The sequence below is a fragment of the Talpa occidentalis genome, unplaced genomic scaffold (genome assembly GCF_014898055.3).
Source record: "Talpa occidentalis isolate TD23 unplaced genomic scaffold, MPIMG_talOcc4v2.1 talOcc4.3, whole genome shotgun sequence".
Taxonomy (NCBI): domain Eukaryota; kingdom Metazoa; phylum Chordata; class Mammalia; order Eulipotyphla; family Talpidae; genus Talpa; species Talpa occidentalis.
In genome coordinates this window covers 101,250,543-101,264,815 of record NW_023603184.1, presented here as the reverse complement: position 1 = coordinate 101,264,815, position 14,273 = coordinate 101,250,543, and the positions used below count along the sequence as shown (strand labels likewise).

The 14,273-nt window shown below is 40.2% G+C and overlaps 1 protein-coding gene across 1 annotated transcript in view; it reads right to left on the bottom strand.

The window, feature by feature from the left end:
- Window positions 1–12,531, bottom strand: part of MYO3B (myosin IIIB) — a 165,548-nt gene extending 153,017 nt beyond the window's left edge. Inside the window, exon 1 of the mRNA XM_054699457.1 lies at window positions 12,470–12,531. The gene's annotated coding sequence lies outside the window, so the exon portion shown is untranslated. The remainder of the gene's footprint in view (window positions 1–12,469) is intronic.
- Between the last annotated feature and the right edge of the window lie 1,742 nt (window positions 12,532–14,273).

Sequence of the window (14,273 nt, the reverse complement as noted above, 5' to 3'; positions counted from 1 at the left end):
TGGGGAGTCCTTAATGCTTCTCTATTAATGTGAAGGAACAGAACAGCTCCATCTATTACATCAAAGCCTCATCAGAGACCCTAATCCTTTCAGAAAGGAACTCTCAGGCAGCCAAGCCTTTAATTTGCTGAATAATAGGCCCTCTGATTAACCCTTGCAAAGCACAGCACAGACCTTGCAGGCAACAAATGTTGGGGAGGAGGTTGGGGGAGGTTTGAGAGAAAAAGGAGATAAAGGAGATGGGGGGTTGGGATACCTCCTACTACCAAGCTTAGTGAGTTAACTCTGCAGTGACATATAATTATAGATGGGTGTGGGGAATGACTGTGTCACTAAACATACTTATAATAGCAAGTCAGCAACATGAAAGGCTCTTTTGGGAGTCACCCACCTCCTTCTAGAACAAGCCACATGCTCTGGGGAAAAAAAAAAGAAAAAGAGCCCAGGATTGGTAGGAAAGTGAAAGGAGCAGAGGGAGTAACATCAGCTCAGACATTTCTCCTAGCAGAATATATCTAGTTTTTTTAAAAAAGAAAAAGTGGTTGCTCCTCTTTGTGGGATTGTATTTCTAGAAGTAGATAACTGTATACTAAATTGTCAAGGAAGGGAAACAGGTCAGTGGGTTGTGGGTTTCACACTAGTGTGCATTCATAAATCATGCACATATAAGACTTACTGCTTGTTGTATCAGATAATGAGGTGAATGATTGAATGTATGACATAGTGGTCAATTATCATGTGGATGATATAAATTCTATTGTGCTGAGGACATTTATCTCTGTATTGATCTGGCTTTGCTAGCAAGGATCATAAATTACCAGCCTTCTATAACCATGTGATAAATACTGTAATAACAGAATGTCACCAACTCCTATTTTCCCAATATCCAAATGGTTTCAGTTAGAGAAGTAAAATGCAGATATTGGGGTTTAATTTTTTTTTATTTTATTGTCAAAAATTGTTTGTAGTGTGAAACCAAGGAGAAGAACCTGTCTGTCTCAAATAGAGGTGTGCTGGAGACAACATCCCTAGATATTATTGTTCCTTTTTTTTTTTAAAGATTTATTTATTTTTATACAAGAACTGGGGTACAAGCCAGATGTGCGGGAGAGTGAGAGGATTCACCAGAGACACAGCAGGGAACAGAACAGGCAGATCAACGGAAAGACACTGCTGAGGGGAGCCGAGATAGGAGAGGTCTGTCGCACCATGTGGGTATCTCCGCAGCCGTTGGGGATCAAACCAGCCCTGCAGAGGCTGAGGACAGCTTCACAGTGCTGCTCTCAACCCAACCACCTAACAGTGAGATTAAATGTGTGATCCTCACCAGGGCCACCAGAGAGGCCCTATTGTTAAGTTTTTAAAGGAATTTTGTGAACTGATTAATGTTACATTTGGCAGCTTAAAATTGGCCTTGATGGGAACATTTACACTACTGAAACCGGTAAACAATACAAATCGCATGCCAATCTCACCCCATCAGTTGTTAAAAATCACTCCTGTAGACTGGAGATCCTGGGGGGAAACTGATTGCCCAATAATTCAAACACACTGTTATATGGGCAGAAATCACCTTTTACCACTCTTTACCTCAAATTCTTTTTCCCCCGTATTTCCTGTCCTCTGTTGATTAATCAAGTTTTTTTATAGCCCCCTTCCCCTTCTGTTGGTTTAGAAACTAGATATTGTTTTTTTATATTTTAGTAATTATCCTACATGTTTAACATATTTGCTGAACTGGAAACTTCCCAGTAATTCTATCCTCTTTTTGAGCACAAGAACCTCTGTACGCCTTAGCCACACACTGAACACTGCCCCCTCTCAAATTTTATGATTGTCTTCAGTTAGTTTTTACATATCTTACCCCAAGTAGTTTTCCTTCTTATAGGTAATAATTACTTGTTTCATCCTTCAGACTGCTTCATGAAATTAATTTCAATGAATTTACACTTAATTTTTTTGTTTATTTTTGGTGGGTTGTCTTTCTACCCTTTCATCATGTGAACTCTTGGATAACACAAGTATAAGCTACACTTACCCTTGTTCAGGTCCAGGGCAATCATCACTAAGTGATTATGATCAGAAAATCATCTTGGACGCGGCCTCAGAATCCCAATGTACCAGCCTGGGAAACTGATCAGTTGGTCAGTGTTGAGACCACCTTGTCATCTCTTCCTATGGTAATTTATTCCTCAGAGAGAAATGTGATCAAGAAAGCTTAGTGCAGAATGTGTATTTGGTTCCTAAAGTCCTCAATAAAGCTCAACAAATCATTGACTATTACAGAAATAGCCTTCTTTTACTATTGGATGGTTGGCTTGGGAAGAATAACAACATAAACCCTTAACACGTTGTGATGATGCTCAACGATATTTAAAGGATCACACATTTAACCTCACTGTTAGACTCCTTACTCACAGTTTAGGAAGCAGAGGCTTGAAGAGATCAAATGACTTATGGTCAAGTAACCAAGTCACGGGCTGTATTGACTTCCCAGGGATTTTGTGACAAGAGTATCACACAACCTGAGTGGCTTAAACAACATGTATTTATTGTCTCATAGTCAGAAATCAAAACTAAAGATTGGGGGCCTTCCTAGGGGCCTAGGGATTAAGTCTCAGCACTATCACCACTAATGTCTGAGTTTAATCTCTGGCCACGGAGCTAACACATATATGGTGCAGCAGACCTCTCCTGTCACGCCTGCTACTCCCCTTACTAGTGTATGTCAGTAAATCCACCTGTTCTGCTCCCCACTCTGTCTCTGGTGAATCCTCTCACCCTCCACACCTCTGGCTTACACTCCAGTTCTTCTATGCAAAAAAAAAAAAAAAAAATAGTTACAAGGGAAGGATCTCTTCCAGCTCTCATTTCTGGCTTCTGGTAGTTCCTTAGTTTGTGGCAAGGAAATTCAATCTTCATATGATGTTCTTTCTATGTGTATGGGTGTTCAAATTTCCCCTTTTTCTAAAGATACCAGTTATGTTGGCTTAGGGACCTATCCTACTCCATGATAATCTGTTTTAAATAATTACATCTGCAATGTCTCCATTTCCAAATAAGGTCTGAGATAGTGAGGCTTGAAATTTCAACATTTGAAATTTTAGGGGAATACAAAAAAAAAAGAATAATCAAAGCTAGGCTATCAGAACATACCTGAGGAACACTGCTTGAGTATATGAATTTAAACTTTAGGCCTCTCTTAAAGGCAGGAATTCTCATTATTCACCTTTAAGTAAAATTATTCTTTAAAACTATTAAATAGTCCTTCATACCAAAAATCAATTAACTGGATTTCCCCCATTTATTACTTGGTATGATAGCTATATCATGCATTTGATGACCCTAGGATTTTCCAAATTGAAATACTGAGGTCAATAGAAACCACACACTAACCAAAAGGAGATGGAATATATGATGACTCATTGTATTTAAAATTGCTGTTATAAATTTTGAGTTCATTTTTAAAAAATAGTCCTTTTCTCATTAGTGGCAAAGGGCTACGTCTGTTATTTTTATCTCTGCCAGAAATCATCAGTAGGCTGGAAGAATGCAGTACTGGTGACATGAGCCTGCATTTCTAATTAAAATTCTTTCTGAACCTGAGCCAAATTTTCTTCTACACTGGAGCCTGTGGAAACTATAGTGGCCAGGCGACCTAGGAGCAGGCAGGAAGCTGGGGGCTTCACATCAAAACAGAACATTACAGCTCCTGGCAGACTCAGCAGAGGTACTGACTGGTCACTCCATGCTCCCACTTTGTCCTTACTTCTCCCATCTTTCCCAGGCCACAGATCAGCCTTGGTGAGGACCATAACTGCTTCTCCTCAAGATGCACTTCTGTTGTGACTCATGACCTCATGAGTCCTACCAGTTCCCCTTCCTGATCTCATCTCTTTTGATGGCACCACTACTGTAAGTCAGAACATTCATCTTTCATATCTGTTAAGCTCTCAATCTATATCTCACTTAATTCTGGCAACTGTCTACAAAGTTCCATGACTGCAGACTGCTATCTGCCTATAGACTCTCCACTCTCCTCAGGGGCAGAGCCCTGGTATGAACCTAGGCTACCGCTGCCCTGTTAGGTGACACTGCATTAGCTTTGTTTGCAGCTAACTGTTGCCAGGTGATTGAGTCACAGCTAATGATATGTTAAATGAAAATGCAAGGAAGTCTTCTTAAAGAAGGCTTTCATTTTTCTCTCCTCCCTCTACCTTTAATAAAACATCTAAATGTTGGCACGCCAGCAGTCACCTTGGTCCACGAGGAGGGAAATCATACTAAATGAGGCAGCCTGAGCACAAAAGCTGGGATGGCTGATGTCAGGCCAGCAGTACATACATAACCTAACTCCCACCCCATTTTAAAGAGGGAATTAGTAAGTCTACCTTGTCTAAACCACTGCTACTTAGGATATCCTATCACTGCAAACTCTCTTTTATCCCAAGTTGTTATTATATAAGTATTAGTACTCACATTTTATAGATGAGGAAACAGGTTCAGAAAAGTTCAGTAACTTGCTCAAGGTCAAAAAATCAAAGTGTCAGTGTTAGAATACTATTTGACTTCAGGCCCAGTGCTTTTCATGTCTTCACTATATATTCCCTAGAAAGACCCTCTGGCATGCTGAAAATATGGCTGTCGTGTTTAATTCTTCCCTCTCTGCAGCCCCTGTCTACTCATATAGTTAGTTGCCCAGCGCTGTGGGTTCTGCCTCCCCAGGACCTGAAACCCACCTTCTGTCCCACTGCTCCTTTCCCACGAAGAGGCCTAGCTGACAGCAGCTGACAGGTGGAGTCCTCAGAGGTGCATGTGCCCCAGGATAGAGAAAGAGGTAGAACTGTTTGCAGACCAAACAAGTAAAGGTAAGTCTCAACTTCAGGATTGCTTCTGTTTTGACTCCTGCTGGAGCTGATTCTCTCAGGCTGAGTTTGAGGGGGCCCTGGGTACTGTTGCTGTTAAGGGAAAATGGAGGACAGAATGAAGGGGTGGCGTGCAGAAGGTGAGTGAGTGTTAGAGGTGTGACCTGTGGAAATGAGGGAGCTGAAGTCTAACGTAGACAGCAGAGTAAAATTACAGAAGCGTCAAGGGTAAGAAGGTCATTGACACTTTCTTCTTTACTTTTCTGAAGAAAAGGTGTCACCTATTTATTGCTGAACCAGTTTATTAGTGCAGAAATATAGAAACTAGGAGAGATTATTTTTCTAATAAAAATGTCCTACTGTCCAGACTAGTGGTAAAGTTTTCAACTTGATATGGTGAAGTGCTTGTGACCCTGACATAGCATCAACACGTGTGCCCATCTTATGTGCATTTCCTTATAAATCTTGACAAGTTTTTTTCATCTCCAGTGCCCTCTCTTAGAGTTGTACCTGATTTATTATCGGTTTTCATCCAAATACATAGGGGACGGGATGATTCTGCTTTTGTTTCTTGGTCTGGAATTGATTAATCCTAAAAGTGAGAAGGCACAGTAGAACAGAGTCAACTACACACACCATAATGCCAGAGAGAGAGGTGGTGCCACTATTACCTGTGGTTTTGGGATTCTTAGCTCCTTACTACCTCAATATCTATAAAATGGGAGAATATCTGAACTACCTCATAGGATTGTGAGGTTTAAGTGAATTAAATAATGTGTAGGGCACAGCTACTGACATCAGTAAAATTGACATATGCTATTTTATTATTATTACTATTTGCCAAGTTCTATAACAGGGAAAGGGGAGGTTCCAGCGTCCCTGCCCCAGAACTCCAAACAAAGGGTATAGCTGAGCAGGGCAGAGCAGAAGTTGCAGAGGTGACTGGGAGAAAGAAGGAGGCAGGGGCCTCCCCGGTGGCGCAGCGGTTGAGCGCTGGGTTGCGAAGCTGCTCGCGGCCTCTGTGGCGCCAGTTCGATCTCCAGTTCAATCCCCAGTTCGATCCCCGGTTCGATCCCCGGTTCAATCCCCGGTTCAATCCCTGGCCGATCCCCGGCCACTGGAGGAGGGTCCCACATGGCACGCAGACCTCTCCTGCCACCCACTGCTCCCCTCAGCAGTGTACTTCGGTCCTTCTGCCTGCTCTGCTCCCCTGCTCTGGCTCTGGTGAATTCTCTCACCCTCCCGTGCTTCTGACTGTACCCAGCGCTTGTATAAATAAATAAATGTTTAAAAAAAGAAAAAAGAAGGAGGCAGGATGGAGAGGAAGAAGATCTGGAGGAGGCACATGGAGCAGAGAGACATGTGAAAAAGCTGCACTTGTGTCTTGGCCTTGGACTTGTGCCAGCGACCTGGGAACAGGGAAAACACTTGAAACATGTGGATGAGAGCTCCGTGGGGAGGTTTACCTTATTGGCAGTGTTCATCTTATTTTGCATTTTGCTCTTTTCCTTCCAGATTTTTCTGGCCGCTTCTGCCCTTTTCCTTTGGGTCAGGAGGTGCCTTAGAGTTTTGGCAAACTTTTGGGCCCCAGTGGCCCTGTTTTGAGCCAATCCTATTTGGCTGGGCATTTACCCGCAAGGGGATAGTAACTTTAGGTGCTTGATTTGGAAACTATTCTTTCTCTTTTCTTGATTGCACACTAATTGTGTTACAGTTCCTTTCCATTAAAGTTCTTACTCACTAGAGTATGTTTTGTCTTGATGAGGTGGATGGCAGAACTTATTCAGAGAGGTTTGCGGTCCTCTCCCTGCCCTGTAACAGATCTACATACATATATAATTTAATCCTTAGAGTAACCCAATGAGGTAGGTATTCTGAGCCCTGATTTGATAAATGAGAACCAAGGGTCAGAGAGATTCAATATCTGCTCCACGGTGGCACAGCTAGTACGTGAGGCAGCTGGATGCACACGCTGCTCTTCCACAGCTGCCTCTTCTTGATGAGCCAGACAGCCAACTGGGGAGGAGGGGAGGCGGACAGGCTTTGGGCAGGCTGACATGAGCCACACCCCCACCGCCCCACACTCCCTTCCCCCAGTACATATGAGCATAAAGTCAGTGGAGAGTTCACCATCACTCTTGTTTATTTCAATTGCACTCTTTTGATTTATATTATGACATTCAAGTAGGATTTTTTTAAAAGAAAAAAGGAAAAAAGAGGGAGAGGAAAAGGGGTATAGGGAGGACAGTCCCAAAAAAGTATGTACTACCCTTATCTAAAAGTCACCTGACATAATGTGCCAAAAGTACTCAGGTGAAATCTCTGACAAATGCTTCAGATCGGTTTTTTTTTTTATAAAATCTACAGGAAATAAACAGAACTGGCTGACAAGAGTCTGGAGTACCCCCTTCACTAAGTCTTGCTTTTTCTGAATGTAGCGAAAACGCTCATTGCCACAGTTGCAAGGATGACAGTCTGTCCCAGGTATGTGTTGATACTGTACCACGTTTCAAATGTCAGGTCACACGGAGCCACTTCTTGGCTCACACCATGAGAAAACCAGATTTTATCGATTGAGATTTTAAGTGGGGTATAACGAGATCAAATTGGGTCCTCAGTGTCTTTATATGATCTATCTGATAATCTAAATTAGAAGCTCTTCGGGGAGATATAACCTTGAAATGCACAGCTTTATTTGTTCTTCTCTTGAAGATAAAAAAAAAAAATCCCAACTTTTCAAAATGAGAAAGAAGGGATGCATTTATAAGTATATTGATCAATATATGTTAAGGAGAGAAGAGAATTTGGGTTTTAATTAGAATTTTGCTTTTATTTTGAGCTTTTCCATGAGTTTTTATTAATTCACTAATTCCCTGTAGCTCAAGAGATGCTAATTAATTCAAGAAGCCATAATAGCTAATCATTGGCTAAATAAATCTAAAATGGAGAGAGTGTGTCACTGGAGATACTGCTGCTCATTGTAATTAAAATTACCAATTTGTGAGGTAATGTAAATAAAGGTTATTGTATCCAACTCCAGGAAATATTAACCCTTTGCATGACTACCTGCAAATCACCCAGACTTAAAAAGCCAAGAATATTTGTGAGACTTAACAACTACAGAGTTAAGATATTTATCATTCTAAGTATGTTGTTCACAGACATTATAAAACCATGTGGAATTAAGCTGCCTTGAAACACAATGGAGAATGGTGAAAAGCTGAGAATTGTTTCCTTGAGGGGAATGCAATTAATGTCAGGGAAACAACCAGCACAAAATGGTTACCTTCATAAACATTAGGCCTAGAGGGAGGGAAAAAAAAAAAGAGTTCCAGGCCTGAGCTTCAATTTTTAAAAATAAATATATGAAGATGCCTATTAGTGGTAGTTTTATAGCTCAGAGAGATCCATCTGGTGCAACTGCCTGCAGCCATTTGAAGGAATGGGAATGTTGCCTAACTAAATGGTAGTGCTACTCAGGAAGCTCACTCTGAGAAATACACACCTGCACACTAAGCTGGTCAAGACTGTCAACTCAGGAAAGCAGTGTCTGTGTGGGCAACCAAATAGTTCAGGTCCAAAGCTGAGCAGCACGGTACTCTTTGTTCATTTGCCCTTGACCAGGAAAAATTAATTCATCTTTATTGTCTCACTAATCAGTTCAAGAGTTATGGATGATGAAGTTCTAAATCTAATTGCTAATAAAACTACAAAAGTTCTAGAGGCAAAATGAAAATCACAGCTTTCATATACCTTTGGCCAAAGGATAGGAGGTATTTTTGTAGTTTAGTCCAAAGACCTGAAATTAGTTTGAACTTAAAATAGGAAGTGACATTCATTAGTACCAAAATGACATTGGCAAAGGAAAATTATCCTTATCTGCTCAAAAGGCTACTCCTGAATGGAGCCTTTTGACAAAACAGAATTCTGGCCAGGACTTGAACCAGATAAAATTGTTATGCAAATAGCTTTAGCCATAGGGGAAAGGGCTGATAATGAAATCTCTAAAGCCAACCACACTTTACAGAGGTGACAAAAAACATCAGGCAGGGTCCTAACATATGAATAAAAAGCAGTGCAGAATTTATGTAGCATCATGTTTAATTTATCATAACTAAGCCATCAGGAGTCATGCTTTGACAAATGCATAACTAACACATACAAATGAGTCAATTATCACTAACGACTAAAGGTTCAGAACCAAACAGGCTGACTTTGTTTTTACTTTTAACCTTCTACATAAATTTACTAATAGGATTTCAGACTTTCTTAAAATCTCTCCTACTGTCTCCAAATTAAGAGGGTTAAGAAATAAATCTGAAAACCATTAAGCCACGTCTCACGCCCTCTTCACCACCTAAACCCTTGTGCATAGTCTTCCATCTCCCTCCCTCCCTTTCCACCGCCCCTCCCCCACACTGCCCTCCTGTAGCCACTACTATAATCACTGGGCTGCAGCAAGGCCAACCCATTCTGACCACTACAGCAATCAATTAGAAGGCACACTGGTCTTTTGGAGATGACCATCAAGGACCAAAAAGACAGAAATTATTGAACTGACTCTGCTACATGGTTCAGGGTCACATGGGGAAAAGGCATTGGCGGTTTCAAGGCTGTTAAAGATTTTCTAGTTCTATTTATTCTTTAGAGAAAACCATTTTAGTTTAATACAATGCACTATGGTTCAGTCTACAAAGGGAATTAAAGCAATTATCTGGATAATTCCAGCTAAAAACACTTTCCCGAAAATTACCAGATAATCATCTTCCTCGACCCAGTCCCACCAACAATGAAAAACTTATAATCGGAAGGTCATAAATCCTCCGTCCTTCTCCTTCCCTCCCAATATGAACATGATAAGTACAAAGGCAAACTAAGGCTCTTTAAATAGACATTTCTAATCCAGTGAATGTCATTGTTTATATTTAATTAGAGATTTGAAATAGTAAAGTCAAATTACATTTGGTAGGATGAGCAATGGCAGCCTGGGGTAAGCAGAATTGTCTATGAACTTAAAAGGTATTATTTGGGTATAGTGGGTAAGCTTCTCTCTAAAGATATAAGTATTCCCTAATCTTAAGAGGGACATTCTTAAAATCTTACAAAATCTTTCATGGTTGAGGAATTTAACATGCCATGGAGATACAGGATTGGGGAGTTGAGGTCAGGGAAGAAAATCTATCAACACATATAATACATATTTTCACTAGAAACAATAAGGACAACTCATTAGAGAAGATTGATGGCATTTTGTTATATCTACATTATTAATAAAGCACACACTTTACTTGTTTACCTTTTTGCTTTATTAGAATCTCTTGTGCTTCTTCCCTCCCCTGCAGTTTCAACAAGGTAGCTGTTCTTTGCTCTTGACAGTATATACGCTAACGTCATTGTTTTCTGTGGTTGGTCCTCCATTCTAGTACCAAGACCTTTCTAAGTTTAAAGCAACTAGAAGTCTCAAAGTTGGGGCAAACATTGAAATGGGCATATATTAGGATTTGCCATGAAGAAAAGATTCAATGGTAGGGAGGGATTTCTATATTTTGTTTAACCCTAAAATCCCAACCATATTATCAATGATGTGCCTTTAATTCCTAAATCCATCGGACAATACTGTGCTTAGTTTAAGAATAAACATACTTCTGAAAAAGTATACAGAAGCCAGATTTTGGTGAGTCAAGTCACATTCTAGAGGAATCACAAGAGCTGGTATAGGAAGGTGTACTAGTGAATATGTAATGGGTTTTTCTAGGCCAGCAGCTCAGAGAAGGGCAATCAAGGGTATCGATGTGAAGCAATGGAAGGAAAAAAGAAATTTTGGGGGTTTAACCTTTGCTAGCAAAGCACTGGAACTTTAACCCAGAATTTCTCTCCCTGTGGGTGCTCTGAAATGTGATCCCAGCCATCAGTGTGTCTTCAGCTCTTTCTTTTTTCCCCCTCCTTTGGCTCTCAAATCTGGAAGTGACTTTCTGCTCCTATGTCAACATTGCCCCTCTTCCTACATCTGCTGTTCTTCTCAAAACTTGACTGTGGTCCCTTCTGACACATTATACAGTCTGCAGAAACATCAGAATGGGGCTGGAAAGGCAAGGAAATGTCCTCCACCCCTGGCTTTGAACTTCAAGGCCATGTGCAAACATAGCCTTTCTTGGTAGAATTCTTAACAACTCCTTTCTCATGAGCAGGATAGCACAAAACCAGGAGGGACTAGACATGCAATTTCAGGGACCTTGAACTATGTTGCATTTGAAGTGAAATTGAAATATATAGCTCCTTATATAACACCTTTGGGGTCAGATATATTTTGGAATTCAGAATTTTATCAAATTTTATAAAGGTAAACTGGTATATTTACTGTATGTTATGTAACATCCCCAGCAGGATCTGGGGCAGCACGCTATAATCAAATACATTAATATATCTGCAGCAATTCACATGAATATTCACACTGCATGAGATAAATAAGGACTAAAAATAGCCTCACATCATTTTAGGTCATGTGTTGCCACCAAATCAGTTCACATAAGGTCAGGACTTGCAGTAAAGACTCAAGTACAAAAAATCTTGTTTTTCATAATTCTTTGGATTTCAGAACTGAGGATAAGGGATTGTTGATCAATACTGTGATTAATCAAAGATGATAATCTAGAGACCCGTTTTGCTTCTTTACCCTGCCTCTATGTGGACATTAAGGCTGCACATAGGTACACATTAGAGAAATACCCTGTTTCCTATTTGTCAGCTATTTTGGTCACTCTTTTTCTCCTCTCATGACTTCTGACACTTGATACAACAGACACTGAGGGCTGCTTTTTACAGTTCCACTCCTGGATATGGCTTTTATTGCCTGGTTTAGATTCCTGTCCTCACAGTTAGCCAGGTCCCTAACACAGTCCCTTCCAGCACACTAAAGTCTTCCCCAGCTTTGGAACCAGTGCAATCGTCTGCCAGAGACCAGGTCAAAGGTCATGTTCCCAGCACTGAGTCACCACCCTGTTGGTGGTGGTGCTGGCTCTCCCCCTGCTTTAGTAGCATTCAATCTTGCCTACTTTCCGGTAATAGAGCTTTCACTAAGTATGTCACACATCAGTTGGATTTTCATTTTGTTCCAGCCCTGGCTGAGTCTCCTTACCAGAGCTCAGTCATGAGATTCTACTTTGCCCCCTCAATCATTCTGGGAACTAGAACCCTCCTTCTACATCACAGATCGTACTGGAAAGTTCAACTTAAAAGCTACAAAACCTCTTTTGAAGGCTGCCACCCTGTCTGCAATCTGATCCTAGAGTGGTTTCCAAATTCTAGCTGTCGAATCTCCTCCCTTATTAAACAAGACACATTGGCAATATCTGTCCCAGGACAAAGTAAATTCTCATAGAAATATGAACCAAACGATTAGGAGGACTGCTTATATAGTCAAGAGTCAAATGGAACATCATATTTTCCAAATCCTACAGAGGGATCTTCTTTCATTTCCTGGAACAAATTCTGTATGATAGTAGGCATAATAACTACTAGCACCAAGTAAATTCCACATCTTGGATTTCTCCGATCACTGTCAAGACCTTGCTGGATAAGCTATTTTCAGTGGAAGAAATACTCACTGTGAAATAAAGTGGTTGAACTCCTCACACCATTTTTCTGGGTGAAGTAAAGTAGGTGGAGGATTTCTGAAAAACAAAAGCAATTTTTTTCTTAAAAAAAAAAAAAAGTGTTCTGTTAAAGGCAAAATATCAACTTTTGCTTACAGACATCATTCTAAAATAGCTCCAAAAATTTATTTTCCCCCAGTGGGATTCATTCATTAGAGGTAAATTTTAGAATATCCGTTTCTATTCGCTTAGTTCTTCATTTTCATTGATTGAAGGCCTACTGTATCCACAGCTTTCTACAGGACTCGTGAGGATTACACAGATTAGGAACAATTCCTTGGAGAGCAGACATACTGATTAGGGGTGATACAAGCATACAACCACTGTGACTGAGAGCTGAGAATTATTAGTGCCATAAGAAAGCTATAAACCTAGTGCAAGGGCCTTTAGAGAAATAGTCTTTTAATTTTACAGTGTTTTCAGATAATTATGCCACCATTTGAATTAATTATGTGATGCATTTAAAGTATACTGATAAATTTATCGATCATGTTTTAACCATTACTTAAATGTCAACGTTCACAATAGGCACTGGAAAAAACAAAACAGTTGACAGTGTCCCAGATCCCAATAGGTTACTGGACAGACATTTAATATAACTAAGTATTGGTGGTCCCAGAGAGCTAGAGAACTGCTGAGAGACTGTGGTAATCAGACCACATGGTAGGCTGGCATGGTAAGAATGCAGAAAAAACAGGCAAGTGAAAAGCCTTATATTTTACTGAATACTAACCTAAAGAGATTGTTTTTTTTTTTTTTAGTTTTGATTTTTTAAAAGATTGATTTATTTATGCATATACGAACTGAGGTACAGGACAATGAGAGGATTTACCAAAGACAGAGTGGGGAGCAGAGCAGGTGGATTGACTGAAATACACTGTTGAGGGGAGTAGTGGGTGAGACAGGAGAGGTCTGCTGCGCCATGTGGGTTGCTCTCTGGCCGGCCAGGGATCAAAATCGTGCTGCAGAGGCTTCAAATAACTTCATAGTGTTGAGCTTAACCCCTTGCGCCACCAGGGAGGCCAAGAGATTCAGTTTTAAAACCAGAAGTGGTATTACCTTTAAGTGATAATATTTTTCTAGCCATAATTGCAAATAGGCATTTGTGGGCAAGTCAAGTTCAGTAAATAAAGAAAATTACATTTCTGCACACCTGAATTAGGAGTATAAATTTTAAACCCATTGTATCTGATCATTATTTTCACCTAGGTCCTGACTTCTTCCTAAAGCCATAGATTATTCAGCTTCAATAAAAGGAAGAAGAATGGAAGCAGTGAGAATAACCAGAAATAATCATGTATCAGATAATTCATTGCAAGTTACCTCTCAATACCCATTCTCTTCTAATTTCTTTTTTTTTTTATTTCTTTTTTTTTATTTTTATTTATTTATTTATTTATTTATTTATTTATTTATTTATTTATTTATTTATTTTCGGCACAATGATGCCATATAAAGACTATTTTGTCAAGTCTCCCTGATGGCATAGGGGTTAAGTCTCAGCACTTACCACCACAATGGCCTGAGTTCCATCTCCGCCAGGGAGCTGACCCACATGGCACAGCAGACCTCTCCTGTCTTGCCCACTGCTCCCTTTAGTATATTTCAGTAGACCTGCCTATTGTGATCCCCACTCTGTCTCTGGTGAATCCTCTCATCTCCCACACCTCTGGTCTGCACCTCAGTCCTCTAGGCAAAAATAAATAAAATCTTTAAAAAGAAAAGACTATCTTGTCCTGAGTTACTTGCAGCTAGA